This window comes from Podarcis raffonei, chromosome 14, assembly GCF_027172205.1.
Source record: "Podarcis raffonei isolate rPodRaf1 chromosome 14, rPodRaf1.pri, whole genome shotgun sequence".
NCBI lineage: Eukaryota > Metazoa > Chordata > Lepidosauria > Squamata > Lacertidae > Podarcis > Podarcis raffonei.
This window is the reverse complement of record NC_070615.1, coordinates 50,498,886-50,508,704: the sequence shown is the minus strand read 5'-3', so window position 1 is coordinate 50,508,704 and position 9,819 is coordinate 50,498,886. Positions and strand designations below refer to the sequence as shown.

Sequence of the window (9,819 nt, the reverse complement as noted above, 5' to 3'; positions counted from 1 at the left end):
CTTGCCAAAAATTTTCGACCCAGCCAGGGTGGCAAGAACATGGCTGACCACTGGCACTGGGTATGCATGGGCCGTGAGGGCCTTGTTTATGGTACATTTGTAGTCTGCGCAGATGCGGACTGAACCATTTGGCTTGACGGGCGTGACGATTGGGGTTTCCCAGGGGGCATTAGGCACCGGCTCCAGGACTCCTTGCTCCACGAGCCGGTCCAATTCCTCGTCTATACAGGGTTTCAGGGCGAACGGGACCCGGCGGGCCTTGAGCCTGACCGGTCGTACTGCGGGGTCAAGCTGTAGAGCAATGGGGGGCCGTATACTGTCCCAATTTCCCATCGAAAACCCCCGGAAATTCCTTGCATATGGCGTCCACGTCCACTTGTAAGCTAGTGTGGTTCACCCCAGTGACGGCTAGCCCCAGTGGTCCAAACCATGCCAATCCCAGTAAGCTAATGTAGGGGCCCTTGACCACAAGCAAGTCCAGTTGCCGCGTCCGCCCTCGGTATTGCACCCTGAAGGTCCCCACCCCCATTGTGGGGACCTTATGTTTTTGGAAGTCCCGGAGGGTGAATGGGGCCGGCCTGAGTTTGGGACCCCCAGTAGGACACAGTTTCCTTAAGGTCCTTGCCGAGATTATGGATAGAGTTGAACCCGTGTCAAGCTCCATGCGGCATGGGGCCCCCTCTATCTGTACGTCAACATAAATTTTCTCTACGTTGGGGTGGGGCAACTGGTATACCTGGAAGTCCGTGAGCTCTGTCGAGTTGCCTTGGTGCGTTGGGCCCCGGGACCTGGGGCTCTTGGATTGGTCATCTGATGCCTGGCGTCGGGTGGGCCGAGCCCGACACACCCGGGCGATGTGTCCCAATTTTCTGCACTGCCTGCACTCTGCGTTGCGGAAACGGCAGGTCCTCCTCTCGTGACTTTCTCCACAGCTTGCGCAGTTCCCTCCTTCTCGTCGAGGCAGCTGTGGTATGTGGGCTGCTTGAGTGCGCTGCTGTACTCGGTGCACCTCCTCCCTGTCGGATCCTGAGTCGTCGGTGAGGTCTTCGTGGTGGACCCTCGGTTGGGACAGCTGGCTCGGCCGTGCCTCTTGCGTCGACCTCTCGGCAGCTTCCGTTGCCAGGGCCTCCTCCAGAGCGACCTGGAACGTTAGGTCCTTCTTAGCGTAGAGGCGTTGTTGCAGCTTCTCATCCTTCAGGCCACCGACGAGGCGGTCACGAAGCATGTTCTCCAGCTCTGAGAAGTTGCAGAACCGGGCGGCTTGGCGGAGAGAGGTCACAAACCCAGTTATGGTTTCCCCAGGGGCTTGCCGCTTTGCGTAGAAGGCATTTCGACGAGCCACCACTGAGGGCTGCGGCGAAAAGTGCCCCTTCAGCTGTTCCATTATTGTTTTGTATGGAACAGTAGCGACGTCTTCAGGCGCAAGGAGAGCCCGGGCGATTTCAAACGTCTCCTCTCCGCAGACGCTGAAGAATATCGCCCTCTTCTTGGCGTCTTCTTCGTCAGTGACCCCTTTGGCTTCTAGGAGGAAGGTGAAACGGGAGGCGTATGCTTCCCAGTCTCCAGATGCTGGGTTGAATGGCGAGAAGCTGTTGTCGGTTGCCATTCTGAGTTCCTTGTGTCCCGGAGCTGAAGCCTGGAACACGGTGCGAGGCAGCGGTGTGGCAGGTGGCGGTGCTGCGGTGCTGTGTGTGGCAGTCAGCTCAGCGGGATCCCACCTTCGTCGCCAGTGAAATATACCCAGAGTCGCGAAGTGATTTCATGCTCTTTATTCAGCTCATAGTGGTGAGGAGGAATGAATGAAAGTCCCCTCAAAGTATCTGCTTTATATACATTATTTACACAATGGGCTGCACATGATTGGCTAATTCCGGAATTCTACTGTAAGCCAATCAGGTTGTGGATTCACTTCTATCTGGAGCATGATTGGGTAGTTCCTGCCAACCAATCATACTGCTGCATTGTTCCAGGGCCAATCAGACTGCTGCATTCTGAATCCTATTGTTCTAGGACCAATCAGACTGCTGCAGTTTGGATCTTATTCAACTCAGTACATAACACTTCTTTTCTCCACAGGTATGCGGACGCTGCTACGTCAAGGTCGCTGTTGAAGGGCCGGAAAGGAATTCACCTGCATTGGCAGGTTTGCCTTTCCCGTAGCAAAACGTCACAACTTTGGCGGTATCAGGCCTTGGGCGGAATCCTTTAATCTATCTTCCCTGAATGGGGGGGGCGTGCAGCGGTGACCCATGCCCCGCTCCTCTTTGTGGCAGCAATACCAGGGTTCCCTGTTAAAGGGGCTGTTTGAGGGGAGACTTTGGTCGTACGCCTAGAGGTCGTCATTGCTCTCCCCTGCAACATAACAGGGGTGGGCTCTCTCTCCTTGAACATATGTTCTCCAGAGCCAGCCCATCCCCTCCCCACACTGGATAACCCTGATGCTCCCCAGATCCCTGATGGGGGACTGGGAGGGATAAACGCCCAATGCCTGAGCCAAGGTCTACCCACATCTGAAATATAATAAAGTTGTGGCCAATTTTAATCCCATAGCACGTTGTCTTGAGTCGTTATTCCATACAGAGGGCAGCCCAGGGTTTGGGGGACTGTCCACACAAAAGAAATTCCAGGGCCACTAGAAAGGCAGAAGTTACCATTTCAGGCCTTTCCTCATGGCCCCTGTGAAAGGTTGCCTCAAAGGGCACGGGACCCACAGCCAATCTGGCTCTTGAAACCACTTCTTCCCTGTTGCTGTGCCGGCAGAGAGGGGCCTGTCTTGGCCTTGGCGGGTGGGAAATGTAGTACGCACACCCAGTCTTAGGCCACATGGCATTCTTGCAAGGAAAAACACAGCAGGGAGATTGGAGCTGCCATAAAAACAGAGGCAGTTGGCTATGTAACAGAAGGAGAGTCACAAAACCACAAGAGCCTGTGGATGTTTCAGAGCAGACATCCGCAAACTCGGCCCTCCAGATGTTTTGGGACTACAACTCCCATCATCCCTAGCTAACAGGACCAGTGGTCAGGGATGATGGGAATTGTAGTCCCAAAACATCTGGAGGGCCGAGTTTGCGGATGCCTGTTTCAGAGGACAGCAAAATTATCCTCCAGCAGCTGGAAAGGTGAGCATGACAAATACAGACTAGATTGCAACTGTGATTCAAGCATAGATGTGATCATTGGCAATGTAAGTGAAGGAATGCCACAAAACTAAGAGGGTTAGCCGGTGCTTTTTTCCTAGGGGTACTCACAGGTACACAGAACCAGCACTGTTTTTCCTAGAAGAAAAGCACTGGAGTTAGCAAATGTTTTAGAGCGCAGCAAAATGACCCTCGGAGCCTTTTGAGATCAAGAAGGCACCTTCTTCCCTGTACTCTTTTCAGCTCCTTCGAAACACATTCCTATCAAGACAAAATGCTTAGAAAGTCTAGGTGATTTTAATCTGTTTTAGTATTTTAACTTCTGCATGTTTTAAAGTAGTGTTGATTTTTTTAAAAAAAATGATTTCACCGTTTTATCTTTTGTAAACCGCTTTTAGGTTTTCTCTTTTTTGCAGTCAAGCGGTGTATAAATTTTATAAAATAAATGAGGTTCACAGAAGCAGCCAGCCTCTCCCTGTCAACTATAGAGAAGGCTTAGAAAGATTTGGGGAGGAGGGCGGTATCCCAGGGTGGCCCCTTGGAAAATCCGACACCCCCCCCAAGCGCTTTCGCTCCTGCTTTGCGCGCCCTGGTTGCAACGCTTCCCGCGTACCAAGCGCGCTGTCGTGGACTGCAGCGCTCTTCTCAATTTGTCAAGGTGATTGCGCGCGCGTGTGCACGCATTTCTCTTTTAAAGTTTTTCTGCAACTCGGCTTCCTGCCTCTTCCCCCCGACACCCTCCTTCCCTCTTACCCCGCCTCCCGGCCTCTCTGCGCGATGCCTCATCCGCGCCCCTCCGCCGGGCGTCCCCAGCGCGGCTGACTCCGCTCCTCTGCCAGCAACAGCCTTGCGTCGGATCCGAGCAGCAACAAGCGCCAAGGATGCGCTCCGGGATCGCCCTCTGGGCAGGCAGCCCGGCTCGCGAAGAAAATTGACAAAAGACACCAGAGCCGGTAAGATCCGCTTCGCTTCCGATTCTGCTTCAGGTTTTGTTTCTCTTTCAATACCGAAGTAAAAACTGGCTGGGAAGCTCGGTTCCAATGCTATCTTTATGGGACCGATCATCGACTCTCTTCCTGGCGCACGTGGTTAAGGATAGGCAAAATAATCTTTGGCCACTCTCGCTTGCTCAGTCCTGGGCACCGCGGCTTGCCTACTCCGGAGTAAGGCCAGCAGTGCCGTTCAGGAAGCAGGCAGTGGCGGAGAGTTATTGGTCTATTTCATTTATCTCATAAAATTTATACATCGCTTGATTATTTAAAAAGAAAAAACCCTCAAAGTGGTTTACAAAAAGAAGAAAGCAATAAAATTATGTGCAAAAGCGGTTAAAAACAACTATTAAAAATTCTAAGTCAGTGATAAAAAGCACATGTCAGCATGCTACCTGGCTGGACAGGCTCATCTAAACAAAAAGCAGGTGTTTTAGCAGGTGCCAAAAAAATTTACAGTCAGGCAGGGAGTTCCAAAGGGCCGTTGCTACATTAAAGATTGATTTATTACCAATGTGGAAGGAATATTATGTGGTGCCAGTAAGAGGGCCGGTTCTGCAGATCAAAGTGGTGGAGAAACGCCCACAGTCCTAGTTATTACTCCCAATTTGAACTTTGACTACAGCCGACAGCAGATTTCCTCTTCCCCTCCCCAAACCCAGAAATCACCTGGAAATCACTGAAATTGCCTCCATCAGCTGGAGAACTTGGCCTTCACATTTCAAGTGGGCACAGTGGGAAAGATCTTCTCACTACAGAAGAGGAGGTGGTGGTATCCCAGAGTTTCCCCTAGCTTTAGGCAGGAATCCTAACTCCATTTTCCTGGGAATAAGCCCCACTGGATTTAATAGGATTTCCTTCTGAATAGGCATGATTAGCCTTGCACCGCAAGTCCCCATTCTCTGATGTAACTAAGCATATCTATATCTAACTGAAAGTAGGGTTCCCTCCATTATGAAAGCTGGCGCAAGAGCTTATTGTTTATCTATTTTTCAAAATGATCACGTAACAAAATCTCTGGATGGTTTACATCCTCCTCCCATTTTCCTTCCTTTCCTCCCTTGTCTCCCCTGATTGTAAGGTCTTTGGGGCAGGGATCTGCCCTGTTATCCTTCATAACAGAGGCAGATCGATGACAATTCATCTGTCTACCATCACCATCATCGGTGCGACAGCAAGTCTCTCCTAAACTGAAATAGTCTTCATGAGTCAGACTCAACGGGACTTGTACATGCATGACTCAATTCATCTGTAAGAGGTTTTTTAAAATTCATTCATTCATTCATTTATACATAACATTTCTCTTCCACTCTTCTTGTGCCCCTGCACCACATGGAGGGGCTTACAACAATTTAAAATTGCAACACAAATAAAAATATTAACAATCTTAAAAATTAATTTGTTAAGTGGGCTAGTGTGGAAATACCAGAGCATCATTTGGAACCCTAATTTTTGATGTGCACCAGTCCTATAAGGAGCGGTTGAAAGAGCTGACTGTGTTCAAGCCCAGAGAAGAGAAGAATCAGGTGAGGCATGATTTCGTCCCCAAAGACCACGGGAACTGTAGTTTACCACTCACAGCACCCTCACAAAGAGCCGTTCTCAGGATTATTTGTGGGAAGCCATGTGCTTCAAATGTGTGGTGTGTCTATCACGACAGTGATCTTTAAATATCTGGGTGATAGGCTTGTCACGCAGGACAGGCCAAGCGTGTTATCTGTTGCTTCAGAGGGCCAAAGAATGGAAACTGAAGGTTTTGGCTAAAGGTTAGGAGAGGCTTCTTGCTGCTAAGAGATCCTGGGCAGTGGGAGCAGCCAGCCTCCATAGGCATCCTTGGCTGGAGGCATTTCAGCACAGGCTAGACCGGGTCATCTGCCAGGGTTGCTGTTACTGCAAGATCCTGCGTTGAGCAAAAGGGCTGGGCTGCCAGGGTCCCTTCCAACTCTGACAATCTATGACTCTGCATTTGTTCCTTTGCAAGGGGAAATTCCCTCTGTGTCTGCTCAGGGGCACTTTGTGCATTCTGGAGTTGAGTGTTGGCACTGAGCACAGGCACGGGGGACCTGAGACATGGCACAAATTAACCTCTTCCTTTGGCACTCCAGCAACCTGGCGGAAAACAAGCAAGGCTATCTTGCCACTCCAGATGCTTCCAAAGGAACAGCAACTGCAAGGAAGAGGAAGAGAAGGAGCAAAAGGAGGTGGGAAAGAGGCAGATTTGACAAGTGGCTTTTGTAGATTGTATGCATACGAGCCTGGAGAGTTTGAATTGCTTCCTATCATATGGCTGTCCTTTTCTTTTTTTAAAAAAATTATATTTTATTAATTTTCCATACATTCAATCCACATTACAATTTCCGTTAAATTTTCCATTTTTGACTTCCTTCGGCTTCTCTGCCAATCATCCAAATTCAAACTTCTTTAATTACACATTTCCAAATTTTACTATTGCCTTTATACCTACCCCCCACTTCTATTTTGCCTTTTTACAATATTTCTTATTCTGTTACAGAGCTTCTATGAATGCCACTAGCGTTATTGCATTATCACTTATACATTCCCAGTATTCAGCTAATTTTCCCCAGTCCTCGATGAACTTTTGATCTCGTAGATATCTGATCTTCCCAGTCAGTTTATCAAGTTCTGCATAGTCCATCAGCTTCATTCTCCACTCCTCCAACATTGGTATTTGTTCTTGTTTCCATTTCTGGACCATTTCATGGCTGTCCTTTTCAGGCTTTCTGGGCCAGACACCTTTCTCTTTCAAGAGATTCCTGAATGTTGCGGTTCATTCTTGAGCATGTTCCAAGGCAGAAGCTGGCAGAAAGCAGATTTGGCGTCTAGCGGGTAGATCACTGGGCGATCGGCAGTAGATCGGCAAGCCTTTCTGATTCTAAACATGTTAACAAAATTGAATAATATTGCACAAAGACAAAGAATTGTCTGTTTTTCAGCCCCCTGTAAAATAGGAGCATTACCTGGTTGTCTTTGGCAAGATCTTTGTTCAACTCCGCAGACTGCTTTGAGGTTAGTAACCCTGATAATTTAAGAATTCAGATGTTGATCTGTTCTGGTAGATGCAGACCAGCCAGTGCCGGATTTACATATAAGTTAAACAAGCAATAGCTTAGGGCCCCACTCTTTTGGGGGGGCACCCCAAAAATGTAAAGGAAAAAAACAACTGGACGTACATTTCCAAAATATAAGATAAAATACATATTTTGTTATGTGCAAATGGCTTTGGATACCTATTAGGTCCATAAAATACCATATTCAACACACAAAACCAGCGACAATTTGTTGTTGACAAAGGACAGCTGGACATATAAAGGGCCCCATTACCTTCAATAGCTTAGGGCCTCATCAAACCTCAATCCGGCCCTGAGACTAGCCCATTGCGTGGCTCATTCTAGTACCTGACACTGAGCCAGCATTTTGTATCTGACTCTTGTCTGGTAGACCATGAGAGTTCTTGTAAAAAGGAAGGAAGACGATCCCACCGCAAGCTTGAGGTCTGTCCACCACAGCTGCAGGGTGCCTCTTAGTCCTCACCATCCGCACCACAAAAGCAGCACACTTCCTACAACGCAGCCATTGCTTCATGTTGCACAGAGAAAATCAGGAGTGGTGGGCAAGTTTCCTTTCAGGGAAGCTCTGCCACCATTCCTGAGTTTCTCACTGATCCTGTTCCCTGGTGCACTCTTTGAAAACCTTTCTTTGGTTATCCCTAGCAGCCGAGTAAGATTGTCTTCCATAAACATGGTCTTAACAGTGAGTCCGCAAGTGACTGTGGAGGCCAATTCTGGATCCACACGTCCTTCCACAGTGGGGACATAGGTTTCCGGGCAGGAGTTGATCGCAGTGTGGATTTGCCAAGCGTGCCTTCCTCTTAGCATGTTTCTCCCTTGCGTCCTGAGTTCGAGTGTCTTCAAAGCCCATGACACCTTCCGGCATGCAGCGCCCTGGGTCTGGTCTACATGGGCAACAGAGAGCCCAAGGTTAGAATTAATGGAGGTGGCAGCATGGACTGTACCACCTCAGTCTGAAAGTGGGAAATCAGGCTGTTGAAAATTATTTGCTATAGTACAAAAACAGCAGGGAGCCTGCAAGTAGAAAATTAGCAGCAGGAAAAGGCAGAAGTAGAAGCTGATGTTTTCTCTCTACGGTCAGTTTTTTGTTTTTGTTTTATGTAGCGTTCAGAAATGACATTCCCCACCCACAGTCTGCAGCGATGCAATTCATTCCACCATGTCTGCTTTCGCACCTGTGCATGCAGACTGGGCCTAAATGGTTGCTGTTCAGAATGGGGTGCACAGGCTTCAGGCTTGCGGGACCTATATTTTGCTAGAATCCTAAAGTCCATCAACCATCACCAGGGCTGGGTGGGTGCAGGGCAGTTGGTGATGGCAGATACGGCGGCTCAAGTGAAGGAGGTAATTCCCAACATATCCCTATCTGAGTTCCTAGCACCGATTTCAGAATCAGGACTGAGATTACAGAACTGAGATCCACTCCCCCCCCCCAAGCATTCTTGGGGCACTTCCACATGGCCTGTATATGTACCATTCTGTCTTCAGGATGAATAGGCAGCTCCAGCTATTTAATGAGCACAGTTATCTCGCACTTACCAGTGCATCTCCCTGTCAATTTCCTTACTCCAAAAAAAGTCTGATCTTTTAGGGAAGCGGGTTTGTTTCACAAGACCTCCCAATCAATTATAATTGTGCAACCTGACTTTGTCTGTGTGTGTAGGACCCCCACTCCGAAAGCAACATCAGTCTGGGAAAACCCTTTGTTTCAGGAGCCATATTTGGGACTTGGGGAGGAAAGAGTTTTGTTGCCACTGTTGCCATTGGCAAACACTTATGAGTCATATACAGTGGTGCCTCGGGTTAAGAATTTAATTCGTTCCGGAGGTCCGTTCTTAACCTGAAACTGTTCTTAACCTGAAGCACCATTTTAGCTAATGGGGCCTCCTGCTGCCGCCACGCTGCCGGAGCACGATTTCTCATCCTGAAGCAAAGTTCTTAACCCAAGGTACTATTTCTGGGTTAGTGGAGTCTGTTACCTGAAGCATATGTAACCTGAAGCATATGTGATCTGAAGCGTCTGTAACCCGAGGTACCACTGTACTATTGTAGATCTACCTTCTGGCTGACTCTGCCTTCCAGCATCCTGCAAGTAGGATCATAGATCATAGAATTATAGAAGTGTAGAGTTGGAAGGGCCCTTGAGGATCATCTAGCCCAACCCCCAGAAATGCAGGAATATGCAGCTGTCCCATGCAGGGATTGGACCTGCATCCTTGGCATTATGAGCACCACACTCTAACCAACTGAGCTATGTAGGATCACCCCCATGCTGTAAGCTGGGAGGGCATTCCACAGGGCGGGTGCCACTACCGAGAAGGCCCTCTGCCTGGTTCCCTGTAGCTTTGCTTCTCGCAGTGAGGGAACCTCCAGAAGTCCCTCGGCACTGGACCTCAGTGTCCAGGCTAAACGATGGGGGTGGAGATGATCCTTCAGGTCTACTGGGCCAAGGCCGTTTAGGGCTTTAAAGGTCAGCACCAACACTTTGAATTGTGCTCGGAAACGTACTGGGAGCCAATGTAGGTCTTTCAAGACCGGTGTTATGTGGTCTCAGCAGCCGCCCCCAGTCACCAGTCTAGCTGCCTCATTCTGGATTAGTTGTAG

General features: G+C 49.0%; 1 protein-coding gene across 2 annotated transcripts in view; it reads left to right on the top strand.

Moving 5' to 3' along the window:
- Nucleotides 1-3,904: 3,904 nt before the first annotated feature.
- The window catches only part of CARD11 (caspase recruitment domain family member 11), a 97,893-nt gene continuing 91,978 nt past the window's right edge, over nt 3,905-9,819 (top strand). For both annotated transcript variants that reach the window (XM_053364831.1, XM_053364830.1), the window contains exon 1: nt 3,905-4,090. The gene's annotated coding sequence lies outside the window, so the exon portion shown is untranslated. The remainder of the gene's footprint in view (nt 4,091-9,819) is intronic.